Source organism: Mustela nigripes, chromosome 4, assembly GCF_022355385.1.
Source record: "Mustela nigripes isolate SB6536 chromosome 4, MUSNIG.SB6536, whole genome shotgun sequence".
In the NCBI taxonomy this organism is placed as follows: domain Eukaryota; kingdom Metazoa; phylum Chordata; class Mammalia; order Carnivora; family Mustelidae; genus Mustela; species Mustela nigripes.
Window position 1 is genome coordinate 95,565,704 of NC_081560.1, and position 25,124 is coordinate 95,590,827.

The following is a 25,124-nucleotide window of genomic DNA, read 5'->3' on the forward strand; positions in this document are numbered from 1 at the left end:
ATGAAGGGGCAAGTAAAATACTAAAAGGGTGGCAACAACCCCAGGAAAATATGCTTTAACCAAATTAGAAGAGATCCCAAATCGTGAGGGGGGAGAAGGGGATAAAAAGAGGTTCAAAAAGGAAGAAAGAAAAAAAAGAAAAAAAAAAAGAAAAAAAAAGAAAAGAATTAAAAAAAAAGAAAACACCTAAGAAAAATATAAAAAAGAAAAAATATATGTATTAGATAAACTAGTAAAAAATCGTTAAAAAAGAAAAAGGTAACAGGTAAAAAAAATTTACCCGAAGGCGAGAAAAAAAAAACAAAAAATGAAAAAGAAAAAAATTAAATTAACCGCAAGACTAAAAAAATTCACAGGGAAAAAGCCATGAGTTCCGTGCTTTTCTTTCTCCTCCTCTAGAATTCTGCTGCTCTCCTTGGTATTGAAACCGCACTCTTTGGTAGGTGAACTTGGTCTCGGCTGGATTTCTTGTTGATCTTCTGGGGGAGGGGCCTGTTGTAGTGATTCTCAAGTGTCTTTGCCCCAGGCGGAATTGCACCGCCCTTACCCAGGGCTGGGGTGAGTAATCCGCTTGGGTTTGCTTTCAGGAGCTTTTGTTCCCTGAGCGCTTCCTGTAGAGTTCCGGAGGACGGGAATACAAATGGCGGCCTCCTGGTCTCCCGCCCGGAGGAGCCAAGAGCCCAGGGCCGCACTCCTCAGTGCGTGGTCAGAGAACCGCGCCCAGTTCCTCCCGTCTGCCTGACCTCGGGCCGCGCTCCGAGCTCACTGAGCCTGCGACCGGTTCAAGGTCACCCCGAGCTGCGAGCTTACTGTCGGCTCTGTCTCTGTATCTGTAGCCGGCTTTCCCGTTCCAATACCTGCAAGCTCTGCGACACTCAGAAACCCCCGATCCTTCTGTGACCCTGCGGGACCTGAGGCCACGCTGACCGCGCGTGGGCTTTGCCCCGGGTAGCCTCTGGAGCAATGTCCCTCAGCGGAACAGACTTTTAAAAGTCCTGATTTTTTGCGCGGTTGCTCCGCCGCTTGCCGGGAGCCGGCCCCTCCCCCCGGGGTCTATCTTCCCGTCGCTTTGGATTCACTTCTCCGCTGGTCCTACCTTTCAGAAAGTGGTTGTTTTTCTGTTTCCAGAATTGCTGTTCTTCTTCTCTTCGATCTGCCGATGGATTTTCAGGTGTTTGCAATCTTTAGATAAGCTATCTAGCTGATCTCCGGCTAGCTGAAGTAGTCTCGGCCTGCTACTTCTCTGCCATCTTGACTCCTCCAGGATTTTTTTTTTTTAAGTTCCAGCCCAGTTTTTTTGTTTTGTTTTTAAAGATTTTATTTATTTATTTGACACAGAGAGATCACAACTAGGCAGGAAGGAAAGCAGGCTCCCTGCTGAGCAGAGAGCCTGATGTGAAGCTTGATCCCAGGACCCTGATACTCGTATAAAAGGAAGTGTCTTTTTTAAAAGATTTATTTATTTGAGAAAGAGGATGAGCAAGCAAGGGGAAGGGCGGAGAGAGAGGGAGAGAGGGAATATCAAGCAGACTTCCTACTGAGCATGGAGCCTGACTTGGGGCTCAATCTCGCAACCCTGAGATCATGACCTGAGTTGGATATTCCACCAACTGAGCCCTCCAGGTGCCCTAGGATGTAACTTCCTAATTTTGTTTTGGATGTTTTGTTACAAGTATACAAAAATACAATTGATTTTTTCGTTGATACTATGTCTTGCTAAATGAGTTTATTAGTTCTAGTATTTGATTCCTCGGGATTTTCTTTTTCTTTTCTTTTCTTTTTTTTTTAAAGTTTTATTTATTTATTTGACACAGAGAGAACACAAGCAAGAGGAGGGACAGGGAGAGGGAGAGAGGGAGAAGCAGGTTCCCCACAGAGCAAGGAGCCCCATGTGTGGCTGGTGCCCTCTTTGGGATTTTCTTAATGTAGGGTTGTGTCATCTGTGAATAAAGATAATTTTACTACTTTCTTTCTTTTACTTTTATTTTTTTACTACTATGTTTCTAATCAGGGTGCCTTTAATTTAATTTAATTTTTGCTGGCCCTATTGCACTATCTAGAATATCTGAACCATGTTGGGTAGAAGCAGGAAAAGCAGACACCTTTACCTTGTTTCCCATAAGAGCAAAGCATTCAAGTATTCAATCCTGAAATATAGTAGCTGTAGGTTTCTGTGTAGCCCCTTGATCGGTTAGAGTGTTCTTTTTTTTTTTTTTTAATTTTTTATTTAGAGTGTTCTTTTTTAAAGTGAATTTTTGAGAGTTATGTCATGAGTGGATGGAGAGTTGGTTCACGCTTTTTGCACATTTGTGAAAATGACTAAATTGCTTTTGTCCTTTATTTGATTAATATAGTTTTGGAATGTCTAACCAACATTGAATTCCTGAGATAATCCAACTAAATTATAATATAAAATCATTTTTACAGGTTACTAACTTCAATTACAGCATTTTTTTAAGGGATTTTTATGTTTATATTTATAACAAATATTTTTTCTGGTGACTTTCCTATGGTTTATTTGCCTTTCAAGTCAGTGTAGTACCATCTTGATATCTGAATTTACAAAGCTCGTTCTTCCTATTATTTTCTTAACGAATTTATGAAAGGGACACCCGGGCGGCTCAGTCATTAAGCGTCTGCCTTCAGCTCAGGCCATTATCCCAGGGTTCTGGGATTGAGCCCCGCTTTGGACTCCCTGTTCAGCAGAAAGCCTGCTTCTCCTTCTCCCACTCCCCCACTTGTTTTTTTCTCTCTCACTGTGTATCTCTCTGTCAAATAAATAAATACAATCTTGAGAAAAAAAAAAGAATTTACAAGATACAGGGAATATTTATTCCTAATCATTATTGCACATATAAATCAACCAGTGGGCTATCTGGAACTGGGCTTTTTTGGGGGTGGTCTACTCAGTGTCTTTTCTTTTATCATTTTTAATTTCTTCACAATAAGATGACCAGATCTGGTTCAGGTGTGAACCCCAACCTCTCCACAAGCCTACTTATTTATAAGTCTTTCTTATACCCTTTGGAACCAAATAGACTGTGAGTGGCGTTGAAATGATTTGGGATCAATTAGATGTGAGAAGCTTCGTGTTGGGGGATCTGGGAGAGATCATTCTCATTTGTCAGAATTCTATTAACAGGTCTCTTAATTCTGACATAATCTGGGTAAAATTTGAGGGACAGAAATTCTGTAGCCATGTCTCTACCAGCAATAAAGTTAAACTGAGTAAAAATAGACAACACCAAATCATTAAGAAAAAATGCAATCAAAATCAAATAAATCAATGAAATTTCTCTCTCCTCCGGAAATCTAGTTAACAATGAGGCAGTAATGTCCTTATTTTTTTAAGATGGTGTGTGATGAATGAATTTTTCTTGCAGGACAAAAAAATATAACATATAACCAACATAAAAGAGAAATACAAATTGTAATCTAGCCATATATGAAGGAATGAACAATTGGAAGACAAGATTTTCAAGACAAAATTAGGAGTGTTGATCATCCAGATACAGAAATTATGCAGAATAATATTAGTCTTTGTAATTCAAAAACTATGGTGGAATTCAGGTTAAATGTTGGGGGACAAAAGGCAGTTTCCCTGTTTCCTTTTTCTCTCATAAATTACTCCTAAACCTCAAGGAGAGGGTGAAGACAGTGGGAGAGTCATGGTTATTGATTGAACCCTCTGGGTCACTCATGTATCCACAGAAGGGACCATTCTCTGTTGAGACCAAATGCGGTCCAGCTGCCGAGAGGCTGCACCGACCAGACAGTGCCCGCAATGACTTGGACCACCACCACGTGAACACAGCACCACAGACAGTGATGTAGACTCTACACACAGCAGGGAACTGTTAAGATTCTGAATTCCAGACCAACACATCATGCAGAAGTCAGTGGATACTGATGTGCCTCAGGAAGGGAGCCCATGTGACACAAGGCATGTCCCTCACCCATTCCTGGCTGAGGACCACATGTGACCTTTGACCTCTCACCCCCCACCCCCAGCTGGTGTTTCACCACTGTGGACCCTTTGTCAGGCTACCTTCTTGTTGTGTCGGGTCAGGGGGCTCCAGCCACACCACTGTGGTCCTTAAAAGTAATCTGTCATGTTTTCAGTTTTCTGGACCATCTAACGTCTGAGAATAGTGAGATGTTTATTGTGAAAGCCACTCAAAAAATGAGCTGATAGTTGAGTATTTGATGGCCTTTTCATGTTCCCTGCCATTCACACAGTGCCTGTTACTATTGAATTTTGGAATGACCTGCCCAAAAATCAACTCAAAAAGACCATACACACCATCTCCTTCCTTTTCCCCAGTCCACACATCCAAGAGTCACTTTGGTCATTGATCATTGGTCATTGAGTGAGGGTGTCACCAGAAAGGGATGATACCCTCTTGGCTGCTTCCTAGTAGGTCAGGATACAAGGGGTAAGGAATTGATATAGACTTACTTTGAAGATTTTATTAAAAAAAAAAAAAAAAAAAAAAAAAAAAAAACTTACTTTGAAAATTTTAAAAAAAAAAAAAAAAAAAAAAAAAAAAAAAAGACTTACTTTGAAGATTTTAGATTCTACTCCAGCCATTCCCATCAATGAGGAATCTGACTTTTCCCTAATGGAATCCCAAGCCAACCTGGTTGTCACCCTCTAGCTGACACCTGGGACAAAAGGATCTTAATGATTTAAATGTAATTCTAGTTAGATATCTTTTTCTTTCTTTCTTTCTTTCTTTCTTTCTTTCTTTCTTTCTTTCTTTCTTTCTTTCTTTTTAATCCCCCTTTTCCTCTTGCTCATGGCCCTTCCAGGAGAAAGGTCGAGGCTAAGTTTGGGGGTGATTGGAAAAAAGGTGAAGTTAAAGCTCTTGGAAAAGGACGTCGATGTCCAGATTTGGGGGAGAACAAGAACCCCAGCCATTGGAGAGACACTATAGGGCCCAGGATTTATGGAGGAAGAACTGCATCTTCAGAGTTGTCACCTGGAGTCTTTCTCCAACAAGCGAAGACCCTGTACTACTCTCAGGAATGGCTACAGATGCCCGAGCTTTAGCTGATGTTGGATGTGCCCTGCCAGATATTTCAGACTCTGATTTGATCCATATCCCCTTAACTACATCAAAAAGTCTATTGAAGGGGAACCTGTTTGGCTCAGTCAGTAGAGCATGTGATTCTTAACCTCAGGGTTATGAGTTGAAGTCCCATATTAAGCATGGAGTCTACTTAAAAAACAAAGAAAAGAAACAGTATAGAGGTTCCTCAAAAAAGTTGAAAATAGAGCTACCCTATGACCCAGCAAATATACCACTGGGTACTTACCCCAAAGACACAAATGTGGTGATCAGAAGGAGCAACTGCACCCCAAAGTTTATAGCAGCAATGTCCACAATAGCCAAACTATGGAAAGAGCCCAGATGTCCATCCACAGATGAATGGATAAAGAAGATGTGGTATATGTATATATATATAATGGAATATTACACAGCAGTCAAAAATGAAATCTTGCCATTTGCAATGATATGGGTGGAACTAGAGGGCATTATGCTAAGTGAAATAAGTCAGAGTAAGACAATTATCATACTATCTCACTGATATGTGGAGTTTAAGAAACAAAACAGAGGATCATAGGGGAAGAGAGGAAAAAATAAAACAAGATGAAATCTAGGAGGGAAACAAACCATAAGAGACTCTTAATCATAGGAAACAAACTAAAGGCTGCTGGAGGAGAGGGAGGTGGAGGCATGGGGCAACTGGGTGATCTGTGGACCTTAAGGAGGACCCATGACCTACTGAACACTCGGTATTATACAAGACTGATGAATTACTGACCTCTACCTCTGAAACTAATACTACATTTTAATTTATTTATATAATTTATTTACATAATTCATTTAAATTAATTGGATTTAAATAAAAATATTTAAAAACAACAGATTGGAGGGGTGGCCCCTCCTTGCACTTGGAAACACCTGTGCCTGCAGCCCCTACTCCATCCCCACATAGGCCCTTGGTGTTTCTGTAGTAGATGAATGCCACCGGTCTGATCCCACCCATGGACACACAGGACAGGTTGGACTGCTTGCCTTCTGGCTGCTCCTTTATAAAAACACAAGAACTATTCCCAATTATTATTAACATGAATAAATTTATGTCATTGTTATGAATTAATAAAGTGAACTGGAAAGCCAGAGGTTTACCGACTAGTCGGGAGACCACAACGAGGGCACTAACCAGCTGTGGTCACACTTGTGAAGACAATGGCCAGCATCACTGCCACACACTGTGTGTTCTCCATGACTTCACTCTGTATGTGAAAACCAGCCTATAATGTGCCTCTCTTCCAGAAACACAGTGACTTGCTCCTTAGGGGGGGATCATTAGAGAAGCTTCAGTGTTTAGGTAAGTGCCAACAGTAGGTCACATAGCCCTGAGATAATGAGACAGAACGTCCAAGTGAGGCTGTCCTGCTTACTGAGGCTGAGAAGGGCTTCCAGGATAGCTGGTCTTTTCCCTGTGGACAGTTTTCCCCACCACGAGAGTCATCCCGTCACTTTAGGTAACATGATTAAGGGCACTCCTCGCTCTGCATGGCATTCGGGTCAGCCTCACCCCCTAGCCAGTGTCTATGGACTTTGGGATTGCCCTGGACTTCCTCCTTGAGGCCCAGACTACAGGTTTTGCATTTACCAACATACCCTTGCACTACGGCAAATGGAAAGGTCCACTCAGACATCTAAAAAGGAAGCTACTGGGTTTTCAAAGACAGATTCTGAGCATTTGGGGAATGTATATGCAGCCTGGGGACATGGTAGAGGCCAATAGCATAGGGAGGCTTTATTCTGCTGCTGGAAGTCGCATTGCAAGTGCTACATGGAACGCATTGAACAGACTTGGCCTGATTCTGCGTTGGTCAAACGAATCAAAGCGTCAGAGGAAGTGGCTTGCTCTTAGAAAAACTCTCTAGAAGCAAAGGCAAAGGCAAGTGCAGGACATGTGGGGGTGACCAACCTTCCTGGTCTCATGGTTCTGGAGAGCTCGTGAGCAGAGACACTAGTAGCTCTTTCTTCTACATAATCTCTTCAAGATTCTACAAAAGCCTTGGAAGACCGTCTCTTCCACGCAAGAAGCAAGTAGATTTGTCACTGTCATAAAATAATGTCTCCCTCCGAGGCAAAGTTCAGATGACTTTCCTTGGTATGAAATTTGATTTTCTGAAGCTCCACCTTCCTCACCTGTGAGAGAAACAAACCTACTGTGCGCACAGCCCCCACCTGGGCTGCGTCCCATACGTATGACTTGGACAAAGGGGACCTGGCTGGGATACACAACTGAGGCCCTGGCTGCATTTTGTAGAGAAAAGTGCTTCATCTCTGACTCTGGGTCGTGGGTGCCCTCCCAGCATTCAAGCACCTGTGGGGGCTCGCAAGTAGGGGAGGTCAGATCCTTCCTGGCATCAATCTGTGAGCAGGGGTTACCTCCAGTCCCCAGGTGGAGAAACAGGCCTACAGAGATGAGCGGACTGATTAAGGTAAGGAGGCTTTTATCCACACCACATAGTGAGCTCCCAGTCTGGTATCTCTTTGAATGATGCCTCCTCCCCAACATTCCTGACTCCCCTTCCTACACCCACAACCTTGGTTTGATTTTGCCTTCTTATTTTACTCCACTGTGACACCAACAAAAGGAAGCATGTGTATTTCCAGTTTATAACAGACTCGGATGATGCCGTTTGCTTATTTATGCTTTTCAGTGCCAACTAGTTTTTCATGTGAGTTAATTTCTTTCTTTCTTTTTTTTTTTTTTTTTTGGTAAAAAAGTTTCCATGCCCAGCAGGGAACTCGAACTCACAATCCTAAGATTAAGACCTGAGCTGAGATCAAGAGTATGACACTTAATTGACTGAGCCACCCAGGTATCCCATGAATTAACTGCTTAATAGCTTGTTAGGTTAATGAATGAATATATATGGATGGTATGATATAAGCCAATAATAACTATCTATTTGACCCTGTAAAATAGCTTTTGAGATATCTCTACCTGGTTTCTGAGAAGCTGTACCACCAGATGAGTTTGAAGCATCCCCAGAGAGGGGGGTTGGGATCTAGGATTTCTTTCAAGACCAGACTGTCCGAGGTTTGACAGAGAGAGAGATCACAAGTAGGCAGAGAGGCAGGCAGAGAGAGAGAGGAGGAAGCAGGCTCCGTGCTGAGCAGAGAGCCCGATATGGGACTCGATCCCAGGACCCTGAGATCATGACCTGAGCCGAAGGCAGCGGCTTAACCCACTGAGCCACCCAGGCGCCCGACCTAAATGGTTCTTGACTGCCCCATTCCTGATCTGCAAAGTTAGGGGCCATATTACCAAACATAACTGGCGAGAAGCTCTGTAATGTGTTCTATGTTATAACTACATGCAGCAGAATGTGGCACACAGTGAAAATGACACCTTTGATTCACTACCTCTACACCCCAGATATGTGTCCTGAGCTTCTGGTGCAGTAATGGACGCACACGCCTGCCAGACATCACTGCTGTCATTTTCATGTCAAAATATCTCGTCGTGTCAAAACAAAGTCTTCCCTTTCTCCTGTAAACATGAGGCATTGCCTGTTTTCTTGAGTAATCTGTTCATCCACGTGACGAACAGGTACCTGTTTTTGAGTGTGTGTTCCCAGGGGGTCATGGACCGAGCACCTTCATTGTCTTTGTGTCCTGTCTCTGTCAGTTGTATCTATTTTCATTCTGAACGTCTTCCTGGGGTTCCTCCATTATGACCCACAGCATTCTGGTGATTTGCCTGCTGTGCATTCATCATGAGTTTTCTTTTCTGTATTTTATGATGTTTTGACATCTTCAAAGGCAGGCTGGCCAAGGAGACTCTGGCCCTCCCAAGGCTAGCCAGTCCTTAGCAAAGGGCTCTAAGGAGCATGTCTTAACTAAGCAAACCAACCATCCCTGAGTGTATAACTGTGAAGATCCCCTTTTTCACCAAGTCTCTATTCCACCTGCTCCAAATCTTGGGATCACTAGGCAACTAGAGACCATCCCACAGCACAAAACCCTCTGTAGTCAGTCAAACTAGGCCACTCCGCTGCCCCACTTTGCCTTTCCTGAGCAAATCCCAATAAAGACTTTGGGGCAGACTTTCCTTTTGCTCCTGCTTGTGCCTCTTAAACAAAACCCGATGCCTTTCCCAGGAGAATGCAAGTAATAAAAATAGCCCCAGCATCTCTGAGTAGTTAGTCACTTCTATAAATTAAATCTTGTGGCTTCAAATGAGACATGTGGTCTCTCCAGGAGGGGGTAAGGAGTCCTACTCTGTAGCGTCTTTCCATGTAATGGTATAAATATTTCCTAGGGACTGACTGCATCCTACAGGTGTGATATTGCTAAAGGTGGGAAGAGATGCACACTATTGGTCTTGCTAGCCACTGACATGGATTAGATTAAACATCTCCTCTTTCTGAAAACTTTTACCATACACTTGACTTCACTACTGTTAAAACTTGGTACATATCCTTCTTTTTTTAAGATTTAATCAATTTATATATATATATATATATATAGAGAGAGAGAGAGAGAGAGAGAGCAGAGAGGGATAGAGGGAGAGAGAAAGAGAGAGGATCTCAAACAGGCTCCGCACTGAGCATGGAGCCTAGCATGGGGCTCGATCTCATGACCCTGAGATTATGACCTGAGCTGAAATCAGGAGCTGGACACTTAACTGGCTGAGCCACCCAGGGGGCTCACATATCCTTCTTAAATATGTCACCCATGTGCTGTCTTGCCTGTTTTCCCAATTATAATAAAGTGTTTGATCCATCTTCACTGAATCAAGAACCATGCCCAATTCATACTTCCATAATCAGTATTAAGCCCAGTGCATGGCATGGGGAGGTTATTACATAAATATTTATTCTTCTACAAACATGAATGACCACACTGGCAAATATTGTCTGAGCTCTTCTTATATGCAGGGAGTCCACGAAAGCGTAGGTCATGGAAATGAACAAGACACAGTACTTTCTTCAAGAATAACATGAGCATGTCAGAGGGCAAAGCGTCTGCATCAACACAAAAACATGAAAGGTCAAAGAATTCTTGTTTTGGAGACAGAACAGTGAAAGACATCAGGTGGAGTGGTAGTAAGCAAGGTTATGCCTCAGAAGGTCTCACGTGTCATGGCCAGGGGTTTGAGCTGCACATTGTAGGTGCTGGGAGTCATCACACAATAAAAAGTGACAGGGCATGTGTGTGATATGGGATATGGGATTCTCTACTGTCACCCACTGAATGACTTCCTGCTGTGCTTTACTGCTTAATGTTTGGACCAGCACATTGCTGTGGAGGGTAGAGAAAGAATGGTAAGGGACCTATACATTTAGGTATAGAGGAGGATCATAACTGGTAATTTAACATGTATGGAACTGTTATTTGTTCAAGAGAAGGAAGAGAAGGGCTGGGATGATGGTGATTTGGGGGAAGAGGGAGCCTTTGGGGGAAAGTTATGAAAGTACCTGTACTAGGATCTAGGTGCCTCACTTCAAATGCTTCTAGTCAGATCCCTCAACCAGCATCATCCTCTCAGTGCATTTTAAACCCTAAGATATCAAGTGCAAGTGCTATGAATTGTGAAGTCAGGAGACCCTAATGTGTATCCTAACTTTGTCACATAGGGAGTTCCATTTTTCTCATCTTCAGATGGGAATCACGGTACAAATTCCATAAGACAGTAGTGCTAATTAAATGAACAAAGATATGAAAGCCATATTAAGTTCCAAGTGTTTAAAAATATAACCCTCTTGGGGCACCTGGGTGGTTCAGTTCATCAAACATTTGACTCTTGGTTTGGGCTCAGGTCATGATCTCGGGGTCCTGGATTTGAGCCTTACCTCAGGCTCAACACTCAGTGAGGAACCTGCTTGAGATTCTTCCTCTCTCTCCCTCCCTTTCTGCTTCTCCCATTTCACACACAAATACACATACACACACACACTCTCTCTCTCTCTCTAAAATATATATATATAAAGTAGGTGTTATATATATTGCTAGTTGGTGGGTCGTAAATTTCTGGATGAATTCTCATTTCAAGTCTAGACATGAGTTCTAGGTCTCTCCTTGAACATCAGTCCCTGATTCATTTATTCATTCATTCAAGCATTCACGCATATACTCAACAAATATTTACTGGCTGCTCACTGTTTAACAAGCACAGCAGACTACAATGATAAACAAGACAAAGTCTCTATCCCCGTGAGTATAAATGAAGTGTGGGTGCAAAGGCAGCGTAACAGACACTGAAAAATAATTGAACAGAAGATGATCTATGTACATGTGTGGTAAGGTCTAGGAAACAACAAATACCTTTCAATGTCTCTGATTTTCTCTGAGAATATGATCTTCACTGTCTTTATCTTCTGTAAGTCCAGCTTCTGTGATCACACTTTTAGACATGGTTGCTTTGTAGCCAAACGCTAGAAAACCACACTCATTTCTTATGTTCAGGCACGGTGTCTCTGTCCTTACCTTCTTGGCCCTCATAACAGTATCTGAGGCTCTAGTCACACCAGGTCTCAGACAGAGCCAAGAATCAGACGGTGTGGTACTGCCTTCCCTCCAGGTCAAGGTCCTTCTAGAAGATCCTTCTCTGTGGATCTCTGCATACAACTCTCTGAGATGCTACCCGATGCTAGAAAAAAATCCCAAAACTTCAGAGGTCACCCATCTCTGTGGTTAGACTCCAGTAGCCATTGATCTTAAGCTGGGATGACTCTGAGATTCAACTTGAAAAATACTTGACTATAAAGGCCCTTTCCTGCCCAGATTTCCCCAGCTAGCTCCTGATCCGTAGCTATCCCAGCTTTTTCTGTATCTCCTGGTGCAGTTTCCTAGCATGAAAACTGTAGCAACCAAGATAATGTTTCAAGATTCACCTTTATCAAAATCTGTAAGTTTCGGGGTGCCTGGGTGGCTCAGTGGGTTAAAGCCTCTGCCTTCGGCTCAGGTCATGATCCCAGGGTTCTGGGATCAAGCCCCACATTGGGCTCTCTGCTCTGCAGGGAGCCTGCTTCCTCCTCTCTCTCTCTGCCTGCCTCTCTGCCTACTTGTGATCTCTGCCTGTCAAATAAATAAATAAAATCTTAAAAAAAAAAAATCTGTAAGTTTCCCAGTGAACAGTTTCAACCGAGCATATTTAAAGGGGCTCATTAATTTTTTCATCAGAAAGTCTTGGAAAAAAAATTAAGAAAGTATCACTATTTCATTTTCACTTAAAAACCTCTCCCCCCAGCTTTTATTCTTTTGTTTTGTTTTAAAAAGGCTTTATTGAAATATAATGTATACCATATAATTCACTCATTTAAAACATATACTTCATTTGTTCTTAGTATATTCACAGATAGTTATAACCATTGTTACAGTCAATTTTAGAACATTGTCATTGCCACAAAAGGCAAGCCTCATTTACACCCTACTCATCACCCTATCACCCTCCGTCCAGAGCTAAGTAACCACTAGTCTACAACAGTATCTATAGATTTCTTTATTCTGAACATTCCCTGTGAGTGGAATGACATAAAATGTGGTCTTTTGTGACTGATTTCTTTCGTTTAGCATCATGTATTTGGGACTCATTCATATTTAGCATGAATCAGAACTTCATTTCTTCTTATGATCGAGCAATATTCCATTGTTTCAGTCGATCAGATTATGTTTAGGTATTTGCTATTTGATGAACATTTAAATTGTTTTTATCATGAGGCTCATATGACCAATGCTGCTATAAACATTTGGATGCAAGTTTTTGTGTGGACAAATACCTTCACTTTTCTTGGGTAGACACCCAGGAGTAGGATTGCTGGGTTACAAGGTAACTCTATGTTTAGTCATTTGAGAAACTGCCAGACTGTTTTCCCAAAGGATTGCACTATTTTACATAACCAGCAAAAATGCATGAGGGTTTCAGTTTCTCCACATCCTTGTCCATGCTAGTCACTATCTGACTTTTTCCATTGTAACCATCATGGTGGGTGTGAAGTGGGATTTCATAAACACATTCCTGAAGAGCATTTAACTCTTACCAAAATATTAGTCTTTAGTGCTTTCTTCTAAATGGAAATTGTGGAATCACAGCCTGGAGAGATGGAAGTCAATCCAGAGTCAAATATTAACAGCTTTGAAATAGTCTTTGGACTGCTGCTGAATCTCCTTTTTTTCCTGCCTTTTTCTTCTTATGAAGGAATAGGGTTTTTGATTAAAAAAAAAAAAAACTTGATTGATTGATAAACACACAAAATACACTAGTGATAGAAAAGGTCATTTCTTTATGGATAATAAGTATAAAGAATCTAATTTCGATTCAAACAATTTATCAGCTTTATGTCTCCCTAGGAAGAAACAAGGAGATACAACATTTGGTATCAATAAATTAGATTGTTAGTGAAACTCTCTCCATGCATCACACTCCCTGTGCTTAGCAATGTTGTTTTATCTGAATAGGTGCAGCTTTGCCTGGCAGTTGCATTATTGATTGAATTACAGACCTTCATAGAACCTCAGAGTTCACAGAGGCCAAACTCCTTACATTACAAATGATGCTATTGAGGTCTGGAGATGGTAAATGGCTGACAAGATCACACACTAGAGACAAAGATAAAAGCTGAAATCTCACTCTGGTCTTTTCCCTACACCACTGCTTTGGGTTTTGCAAATCCTCAAGTGAGGGGAATGTTCTATATGCCACACAGATGTTCACCCCTGCACTTCACCTCTCTGCTATCTTCCACAGAAACACACCCAAGAGGAGTCACGAAATCAGAAGACTTAGTTCAACATGTTTGAAATCTCTGTGACCTTTGGACAGTTCTTTCAACTCTAGAGACATTGTTCTCCAAATTGTAAAATGAGGAGAATTGTGCACATAAATGAAATAGAGAGAGCAAAGAGGAAACTCAGTATTTTAGAAGAAGAAACAAATTATGACATGGCAGATATCAAGCAACCAAGAAATATTACTTTGATTCAATGGTATGCTTTGAATGTTATAGTTGTCTATGAAAATTCAAAGTTTCATAGCTGCTGTGTTTTTATAATAAGGTGAATGCTATTGAAGTACTTCTCATTTATGATCAGAGACCTCTGACACAGTTGAGGACCTATCACAAACTCTGTTTTTGAGAGCTTATCTAAAACCTAAATCCCTGCCATACCAATATATGGGCCCCCTTTTTTTCTGCAATTAAGTAAGCCATCAATAGCTACTTCTTTACCAAAACCATTATCCCTTCCAATTTATTTTCCTGGAAACTTTTGGGGAAAATTAGTTGCCATAATGTTATGACGATCATTGAATTTAAACTTTTATGCTTAGAGAAGAAATGCCACCAAGAGATGGAACTACATGAAAAAAACTACATGGATACTTAAAACTTAAGTAGTATTAGAAGCCAGAACTCAATGTTTCACTTAAAAATCATATAACTTCTTACCACTAATCTATCACTGTGTCTGTGTAAAAATATCAGCCGCCTTACAATTTCTAAACATCATCTATTTTTTCGTCAATAACCTGAAAATATAAAGATAGCCCTTCTTAAATGAAATGCTGATATGTCTATTCAAGAAAATGGACATCTCTTTATTACTCATGTATTTAATAAGCATTATTTCAATGTTAACATGAGAAAGGGAGAGGGTCAAGAGAGGATGGCTGAGATAATTTGTGATATATTATTCTGAATAGAAGGGATCTTTTATCTTCTTTGCCAAAATCATACATTATAAAATGTGAATTTAGCTTAAACTAATGGAGCATATGAAAGGAAAAAAAAAAGATTAAATGTGAAGTAATTTTTCTTAATATAAGGAATCTCACTTTGAGTTTTTATCAAGACTTGTTCTAGATCAATGTCAAAGTGAATAAAGCACAGGTGTTCTTTCTGTCCCACTCATCCTTTCCTGAATTATTTAAACAAGCCCTTAGCAAGTATCCATCAAGTATTAAGTATTACAATAAGAACAAAATATTGAACGAAAAGCAAGCCAGTATCCTTGGTCCATACTTTCAGTGCTCTTAAGGTAAGCTGAAACTGGTTCTAAGCAAATGATAAAGAAATGTTGCAATATTACAATTTTGCACGTGCTACAAAGTAAGGGAAAATGTTTGCTGAGGAAAGGGGTGAGTATGAGGAGTACAGTTAGGGAAGAGTTCCTTGGGAAATGAGCACTGAGGTATGAATGATGAGGGAAGTTATCCAGGTTTTCCAATGTAGACTGTTGAAAAGTGGAAAGGTGGAAAGTAGTTTGGGAGAACCATTTGTGGAGGAGCAAACAACATGCAAAATGACCTTTTGACAGAGGAGACATAAGGGGTACCAGGAACTGAAAAAAGGCAAATGTAAGAGCCTCACAGTGTTGGGAGAAAGGAGGAGGACAGAAGATGTGGTGCTGCAGAGATCAGTAGTATGAGGACTAGAAATAACTCCATGGGGCACCGTAGGGGACGTTGTCTTTACCTGTTCAATGAGAGCCTGTGGAAGTGTTACACCGTAGCCATTAATGTGGAGCTTCATCAGATACACACTGAAAATACTCTGGCCACAGCCCAGAGTATGAACTTGTAATCCAGATGAGTGATGGTGATATCTTGGAACCAAATCATTAAAGATGGCTAAAAAAATTAAAAATGAATGGTTTTGAGTCTAGAAATGAGTTTGATTTGGATCTGGACATGAGGAGCGAGGGAGGAGCAGATGCAAGTCTGAAACCCAGGTATCTGTCTGTCTTTGTGGCAGAAGAATGGTGGTGCCATCATCGTCTGCAGTGGAAGTCCCAGGTAATGTCTATGTGGACTTCAACATAGGGAGTATGAGATGCATTTTTTTAATATATATATTTAAGAGAGGACAGTCTTAAGCTCAGAACAGGACTTAAACTTGGTTTTAGAGTTATACCCTTAGCAGTATGGACAATTAAGAGGTATGGAAACCTCTTTTTTTTTTTTTTTTTTTTTTGTGGGCATGGTTATTCCCAGGGAAAGATGATTAACAAAGAGGATTTTAAAAGACCATAATCAAACAGTAAATATTGCCAATAAGTAACACCCATCTAAATGAAAATTAGTTTTCCAAATGAATAAAGAGCAATTGGTTGGAGATTAAATAAATCCAAGATATTAGGGAGCCATTGGGTTTTTAACAAAGCTAGTTTAAAAATGAAGAAGTGGTCAATAATGTCACCTACTCTTCAGTAACAAATTAAAAACTAAAACATATCCATTAAATTTCAATTTTGAGGAGATGGAGTAATCAGATTAACACATTCTGGGATCACTTTCAAGAATTTTGATTGTGATGAAGAAGAGAGGTAGAGTAATAGTTGCAAAGAAATGAAAGTAAAAAGCATTTGGGGAAAAAATCCGTTCAGTTTATTACATTGTTAAAAGTCAGAACAACTGGAAGTAGGTAAATGTTTATAGGAACCACTTGATAAGACATAAATAATGCATGCTAATATTTCAAGACAATCCATCCCTCCTTTCATTAAAACTAATTAGCAAAGGAACTTACTCAACAGACTTGGGAAATAATTTTTAAATACTTAAGATAACATCTTTTTTACCCAAGAATTTTTCCCAAACTAACAACAGAGAACCATCCCATGATATCTCAATCTGTATTAACTTCTTGTTGTTACTATAACAAATCAGAGCATAGTTAGTGGCTGAAAACAGCACAAATTTGTTCCTTTACAGTCTGAAAGTCAGAAGTCTGAAATGGATCTTACGGAGCTAATCCAAGGTGTTAACAGGATCACACTCACTCTAGAGGCCCCACAGGAGAGTCCATTCCTTTTCCTCTTTTAGCTTCTAGGGCTGCACTTTTTGGACCTTGACTTCTTCCTCCATCTTGGAAGCCAATAGCAAAACATGTTCAAGTCTCTTTTTGTTCCATCATTATTTCACCCTCTTTACTTGACCTTTTTGTCTCTGTCATATAAGGACCTCTGTGAGAATTTAAGCCTTACCTAGATAATCCAGAATAATCTTACTTCAAGATCTCTGTGAAATCTTGAGCTGTGGAATTAATTGTAGTTGTGAAATTCCTAGTACCATGCAAAGAAACATTCAAGCTGTCTGGGCATTAGGACATGGACATCTTGGGGGAACCACTATTCAGCATGTCATAGTCCACCTTATAGCCCTCAAAGATTCATGTCCACTCTACGTGGAAAATATATTCACCTCATGCCAACATTTCCCCAAGTCTTAGCACATTAAAACATCAACCCATGACCAAAATTCTATCTAAACCTCCTCAGCTTAGAGGTCTCATGTCTCATCGTTTAACTCTGCTATGGGTAAAACTCATTATAACCCATCCTGGAACAAAATTCTTTTCTATTTATGGGCCTATGAAACTATAAAATTAAAAAAAACAAAAAACAAAAAAACCCAGCATGGTACAATAGTAGGGAATATGGGAATTGTAGATAGTCTCATTCAAAGAGAGAAATTGAAATAAAGAAAGGAATCACAAACTCCAATAAGTTTAAAAATCCAAATGGGAAAGCTCTAATGTGGAAACAGTTTGAAAATTTTTGAAATGAGAATTTATATCCATGAAATGAAGTATTTTATACAATTTTAAATAAAGTGCATATAAGATTAATTCAGTACCCCCCCAAAAGAGGGGGGATTCATAATTGCCTAAAGAATGAAGTTTGTTTTCCAGTCATGAAGGTTTAGCTTGTATGAGCCTAAACATCCTACTGAAACTCTTAGAGAAACTGAATATCATTGAAAAAAGTTTGTTCCAGTGGATTGAAGAGTTACCGGTAAAGACCTGCCAGTAAAGACTAAAATACAGGGGATGGAGAGATTGAGTCCAAAATTCAACTATGTTTTTCAGTACAAGGCACTTGGCAATTCACCTTAGCAACCTTAGTTGGAAAAGCTTGAGCAGATGTTGGTAATTTCATAATCCTAGCAAAAAAACACATGAAGTTCAAGTCCTGTCAACATAATAGAGACATTGAGAAACATCCAAGGCTTTCAGTTAAATTCATGAAGGGCTACCATCTACAAGTAATAATAAACAGAAATACATAAATCTAAACTAAGACAACATTAAAACCACATCTTATCAGCTAATTAATGTACTGGATTAGAATGATAACCATCTACCAGAAGAAAATTTAAATCCTGCTGGGAGAAGGATTCTCATAGTCAATATTTAATAACACCTTACCAGGCACACAACCATAATAGATCAAGTGACAAAATCTTAGAGAAAAACAGACAATAGAAATAGCATAACAGATGGTTTAGTTATATGGAATTGTTAAATATAGGCAATAAAATAATTCTGTTTAATATAGTGACAAAGTTCTTGTGTATTTCATATATATAATATCATATTTATCTATTCTATTTAAGTGAATAAAAAGGTCAACAGAAAAATTAACAGGAGAATAAAACAACACTGAATTATTAATATAGATTGATCAGAACAGCTAAAATTAAAATTGATGTCCATAGGCAAAGGTGCCCATAAACCACTATTCTCAGTCATTACCTATACAGAAAATACTTGATGTATTATGCTATATTAGGGATTGGCAAACTCATGGGTCAAATATGACCCAACATTTTGAGATATTTTGAGATAAGAATAGATTCTACATTTTTCAACAGTTCGAAAAATCGTAAGAAGAATACTATTTCATGTCACTTGAAAATTATGTGAAATTTAAATTTTAATGTCATAAATAACATTTTGTTGGCATACAATCATACTCATTTGCTTATATATTGTCCAGTGGTTCCTTCTACATTACATCAGCAGAGTTAGGTAGATGTGATCAAGACAAGTGTATCTTCAAAGCTGAAAATATTTGCTCTCATGTCCTTAGAGAAAAAGTTTCCCCACTCCTGGACTACCTTTAAATCAATAACTTCATCACATGCCTGCTCTAAGAGAAATAAGAATCATCACACAGAGTGAAAGAAGATATTTGTAACACCTATATATGGCACTGTATTTGTACCTTTAATATTTTTTAGCTATATAAATCAATAAGGAAAATATAGATAACCTAACAGAATAATAGATATTTAGAAAAGGGCATAGCCAAAGGATTAATGATTACTCATGGTCACAAGTAATGCAAATTAAAACTACCCTGAATCATCAATACATTTCCACCAAAACAGCTAGAATTCAAGTGTCATTGATATGCAGAGATGTTTATCCAATCACTGTCATCGAGAATGTACATTGGTGCAACCACTTTGGAACACCCAGTGGCATTTATTAAAGCTGAATGTATGCATGTTGTGCAGTTCTCAGATTCCACTCCAACAGAAACACAAACATATGTTCATCAAAACTCGAGGATGCTCATTGCACTACTTATAATATTTCTTGAGCTGAAAACAATTCAAGTTTCCATTAACTCAAGTGCGTTCTATAATATTATTTTTAAAAATGTAAATCAATTGCACAAACATGATGTTGAATAAAAGAGCCCAGAAAAAGAAACACGTTAATACTCTAAACCTCCCTTACATGGTTATTGTATATGGTTCAAGAATGGTCATATATTCTATTCAATTAGAAGTGAGGGAAGCCCTGGGGTGCCTGGGTGGCTCAGTGAGTTAAGCAACCAACTCTTGATTTTGGCTCAGGTCATGAACTCAGGCTGTGAGATCAAACCCTGCATTGGGTACTGTGCTGGGCAGGGACCCTGCTTAAGATCATCTCTCTCTCTCTCTCTCCCTCTGCCCCCTCACCCCCTCTCCAGCTGCATGCATATTCTCTCTTTCCAAAAGAAATAAATAAATAAAAAGTCAGGGAAGTCCCTACTTTTGCAGAACAGGACAATGACCAGGAAGGAACTGATGGGAAGGTGGTAAAATATTATTAATAGTTTTTTCCTTGATTTTTTTTGAGCAGGTTAAATGTGTTATCTACCCCCAAGAAAATCTATCTAATTTGTGCAATTGTCACTCAATACAATTATTTAAAATATTTTATATATAATGGTTTTAATTATGAAGATGTGCAATGCAAATAAAACTGAAGTTACTTGTTTGGGGTGAGAAAGATGAGTCATCACTCTGTCCCTCACCATCCGCATTTGGTAGAGAGTGGGTTAGGGTACAGCAGCATATGACATGGATCTGTTTTCTACTACATCACTCTGTCCACTGTTGGTTTACCTCTGTGTAGGCAAAAAGTGGGGGCAGACTTAGAACAGAAGGCAGAGCTCCTGGATGCCAGGTTGTTCAGAGGACCTGCAAAAGACCCCCAGAGATTGCAGGAAGCCATAGGAAACAGAGTTCAGTTGGCAGGTGTGGTGGTGGGGGGGAGATGCCCCCACTCTACCTTGTTCTCTGCCAAACAACATTAAAAGGGTCTATGGAGCGTTCAGTTTTAAAATCTTACTTGTCTTTCTATATCGAGTGAATTTGTATATAGGAAAACAATCAAAAGTCAATATATATACTTATTTGTAATTTAAATATAAATAAAATATATTAGTTTCACTAAGATTTTGTCAGTTTGGGTTACTAAGACAAAAGAGACTGAGTAGCTTACAAACACAGAAATTTTTTTCTCACAGTTTAGGAGGCTGGAAGGTCCAAGATGGAGGCAAGGGTGAACTTCATTGTTCGGATAAGAGCTCTTTCCCTGATTCAGGGAAGACTGTCTTTTTTGTTGTGTTCTCATGTGATATAAGGGGGCAAGGGAACTCTCTGGGGTCTCTTTTATGACAGCACTAGTCCTGTTCATGAGGGCTGTTCTCTTGCGACGTAATCACCTCCCAAAGACCCAGACAATCATTTCCTGATAGCAGAAAGAAGCTACTGAGACCAGTAATATCTATATACACTCTGTGGGGAACCGTGTGTCTAGAACTGTAGACACACACTACTTAGGAACTTCTAAAGGAAGACTAATTGACCACAGTGGAGGTAAGACATAAAAAAGAATTTCCCTATGGGAAGCATTTGACTTTTAGGAAGCTAAAATTTCTATAAGGACAGCAACACGAAGCTATTCATGTGAATTCTTTGGCTATGAAAGAATTACATTTTCATTTATGTATTTATTCATTTACTATTTACTGAGCATATTTGTGTCCGACTGGCTTGGCTCTGGAAAAAGAAAATGAGGAGTGGTTTTTCCATTTATATCTTTATGGCAGGTACCCCCGAACACAAACTGATATAATAAAAGCATGTGGAAGTTGTGACAGAATTCTGTAGTGAGAGAGAGAAGGGAGGGAGGCAGCATGATAGGTTTTATGTAGGTTGGGGAGTGGATAATTCTTAATGAAAAATGACTTGAGTGTGGGAACAGGATAGCTAAGTAGAGGCTCAAACTCGAAACAAGGAAATATTTGAAGTAGAACCCACGGTAAAAGATGTAGGTGAAGAGATCATTGGAGTAGAGTGATAAGGGACTACATAGTTGAGACGAGTATCTTGGAAATCTCCATGGTCCCTTAGACCAAAATGATGGACCATGCTATAATTCTGGACATTTTGTTGTTGTTGTTTTTAATTTTTTTTGTAATTTTGGGGGGTAAATATAATTTATATACAATGAATTTTCCTTATGTCCTGCTCATACCAAACGTCTCTTTGATCAGAAACAAGGATTAAGAATTGTACAGCATCTGTTCAAGCTCTCACACTTAATCAGCTTGAAACGTGAATAAATTGTATGAAAATATATATGCTGCTCTTGAGACACCTACAGAACCGATGGTGTAAATTAAAACAGGCCAATTTGTTAATATGAATTACTGTACCTCACTATAAGTGCTATTCCCTTTCTTAAAGTGTGAATTGTTGATAAAATCAGAATAGTAACTCACATGCCACACAAAGACATCAGAAACAAATTAGAAGGCAAGGAAAGAAAACTTGTGATAAAACAGCTTTTAAAACAATCTTATGATCATAGACAGGCCATCCGAACTAACGAAGACCCAATTTGCAAATTGTGTGTTCCTGTGAATATGGGGTCTAGCATACCCGTCTTCTCTTTCCTGGTTGTCACCTGTGTTAATTTGCGATGGCAGCCATCACAAAATAGCATACACGGGGTGGTTAAGAAACTGAAATGCGTTGTCTCACTCTCTGGACTTAAAATCCAACATCAAGGTGCCAATGGGGTTGGTTTCTTCTGAGGGCAGGGATGAGGAAATCCCTATTATGACTCTGTCCTAGCTTCTGGTGGTTGGCTGGCAATCCTTGGGGTACCTTGCCTTGTAGAAGCACCACCTGGAGTCGACCTTCCTCTTCAGAAGGTATGCTCCCTGCGTGCATGTCTGTGTTTACATTGTCCCTGACTGATAAAGACAATAGCCATATTGTTTTAGGGAGCTAGCCTACTCCAGTATGACCTCATTCTGATAGAACTGGTAAATAATCTGTTTGTAAGCAAGGTCACTTTCTGATGTACAAGGCCCTGGGGGGTTAGAACTTCAACATATGAATTTGGCGGGGACATAATTGTACCCATAACACTCTGCCCTCAGCCCCCCGCCAAACATACATGTCTCTCACATGCAAAATACATTCAACCCATCTGAGCATCTCTGCAAGTTTTAACACATTCCAGCCTCGACTCGGAGTCCCAAATCTCATCTCAGCATCACTGAAATCGCTGAGACTCGCGGTGTGATTCATCCTGAATTCCTCTCCAACTGTGAAGCTGTGAAACCTGACAAGGGATGTGCTTCCAAAATGCAGTGGTAGGTCAGGCACAAGGAGACATTCCCACTCCAGAAGGGAGAAGTCAGAAGGAAGAAAGAATCGTGGGTCCCAAGGAAATCCAAAACATAACAGGGCAAATTCCATCTGATTTAAGGCCTGAGAATGATCTGCTTTGGCTCATGTTCTGTCCTCCAGGCCCAGCAAGGTGGTGACTGTGCCCCCTTGGCCCAAGGCCTCAACCCATGGTGACCATGGGAGCCCAACAGCCCAATCCATGGCTCTGCCCTAAAGTCATTTTTTCTTCATTTTGTATCCTCTCTGTCCCATTCAATGCAGGCAGGCTTGCAGTGTGGCTGCTGGAATAAAATTCTAAAAACAACTCGTTGGCCCCTTGTGCAGTTCAAAGCAGGCCAAATCATTGGACAAGACTGGGTATTTCCTGGGTAACAGCCTCTCTGCATTCAGCTTCTGCTGAAATGCTTGATTGGACCCATGAGTCACACAGCTAATCTCTTTAGCACATGGCTGTCCAGCTACATCTTTGGCCTTGTTTCCAGGGCACACTGTTAGAATAGATGGAGAATCTTCCAAATCATGAAGAGCTGGTTTCTTTTTAACAGTTTCTTCCTGGATGTATTTCTTTCCTTTTGCATCCTGCTCTAAACAAGAAGAAATTAAACCACTCATAAAATACTTTGTTTAGAAATCTCACTAAATAGGCAGGGCCATAGACTTAGGTCTGTGCAAGTCCCTAGACCAAGTACATGGTCTACCTTCTAGAAAACACTAGGACACAGTACAGGAAAGGTCTCCACCGTGTTATAACAAGAATGCCTTTTTCTCTAGTTCCCATAACATGTTCTTCACTCTGTCTTAGGTCTCGTCAAAAGCACATCTCATACCCATGTCTCTACTCACCATCTCCTCCAGGCAGTCAAAGTTTTTTGTGTTTGCTTTTTTTTTTTTCTTATCAGGCACCTCAGAACTCTCCCAGTTTCTACCCACTACCCAATTCTAAAGCTGCTCCACAAATCATAGTATCTGTTTCAACTGCACCCACTTCCTAGTTCCAAGACCTGAACAGCCATCATGGGAGAAAAAAAAAAAAATCATGACTTTTTCATCAGTGTTGTACTTAGGCTCTTAAGAATGAAATATAGTTATTGGTGGCCCAGACGAGGCCAGAGATGACCACAAACCAGTTGGCAGTGGACATAGCTGGTGCTGTAATACATTCTGTGTCATCGATGTACATGACTTCCTGCTTCACATTTTCCAAATGCCAAAACCGTATTCACTTAAAGTATGCACAGTGACCGAGCCCTATCATGCTTAAGCTTCAGGAATACACCTGCAGGAATACATCTTCTTCTCTAGTTATTGAATATAAGTTTTAAAAAAATAAGTGTCTTTTGAAGCGATACTCCACATACCATTCTGGATCAATAGGTGAATTGTTTCTACACCTCAAGTTCCTAATTTGTTTCTCTGGTTTAGGAAAGTGTTTCTTCTTTGATTAATGGGCTTATTTGTTCCCAGCAAAATATCACAGGATCCAGTGACATCCTTGAGCATAATTATCCTCTAATTCCAGTTACCATTATTGAAGCACTTGGTGCTGCTTGGGTGAGGGGAAGCCAGAACAGAGACGAACAAATACCAAGGTCAGTAGGCTATGCTGGGCTCATGGGTACTGAAATCAGAGGTCATTTCACAACTTGTTTATGCACAACGAGCTTGAAGATATGGGAAGAGGCAAGACGCCTGGCAGACAGAGTCCCAAGTAAAGGGGATCTGGAAACCAGCTGTTGTGAGTGGGTGTGAAACAGAAACAGGATTTTATGAGAGTAAAGAAACCTTGTTTCAGGGGTGCCTGGGTGACTCAATCAGTTGAGCATTGGATTCTTGGATTCAGTTCAAGTCATGATCTCAGGGTTGTGAGACAGAGTCCCACGTTGGCTTCTACGCTCCTCAGGGTGTCCGCTTGGGATTCTCTCTCTTTCTTTCTGTTCCTCCCCTTCTGCTCTCTCTCTCTAAATAAGTAAATAAAATATTAAAAAAATAATAGGGTCGAGGTGGTAGATACATGGATAGTAGATATAAAGTTATTTCAACTTTTTAGTATGTTTGCATATTTTTTTATTAAAAAAGAGAGGCTGAACAAGTAAATAGGTATAACCCGCTCTTCTCCCACTGATCTGGGTGTAGCTTAGTTAGGGATTGGCTAAATTCCCTGGAATGGGCTCCTCTTTCTCTCCCAGTGGGAATGCGGCTTAAATTTGTTTCGGATAAGGGCGATCTCATCCTGCAAGGCCAAAGACAAGCCTCCTGAGTAAGGTCCCCTGTTCATTACACCTGCTGCCTGCGAGTGTGGAGTGGCCACCTGTGTCTTCCGTCTC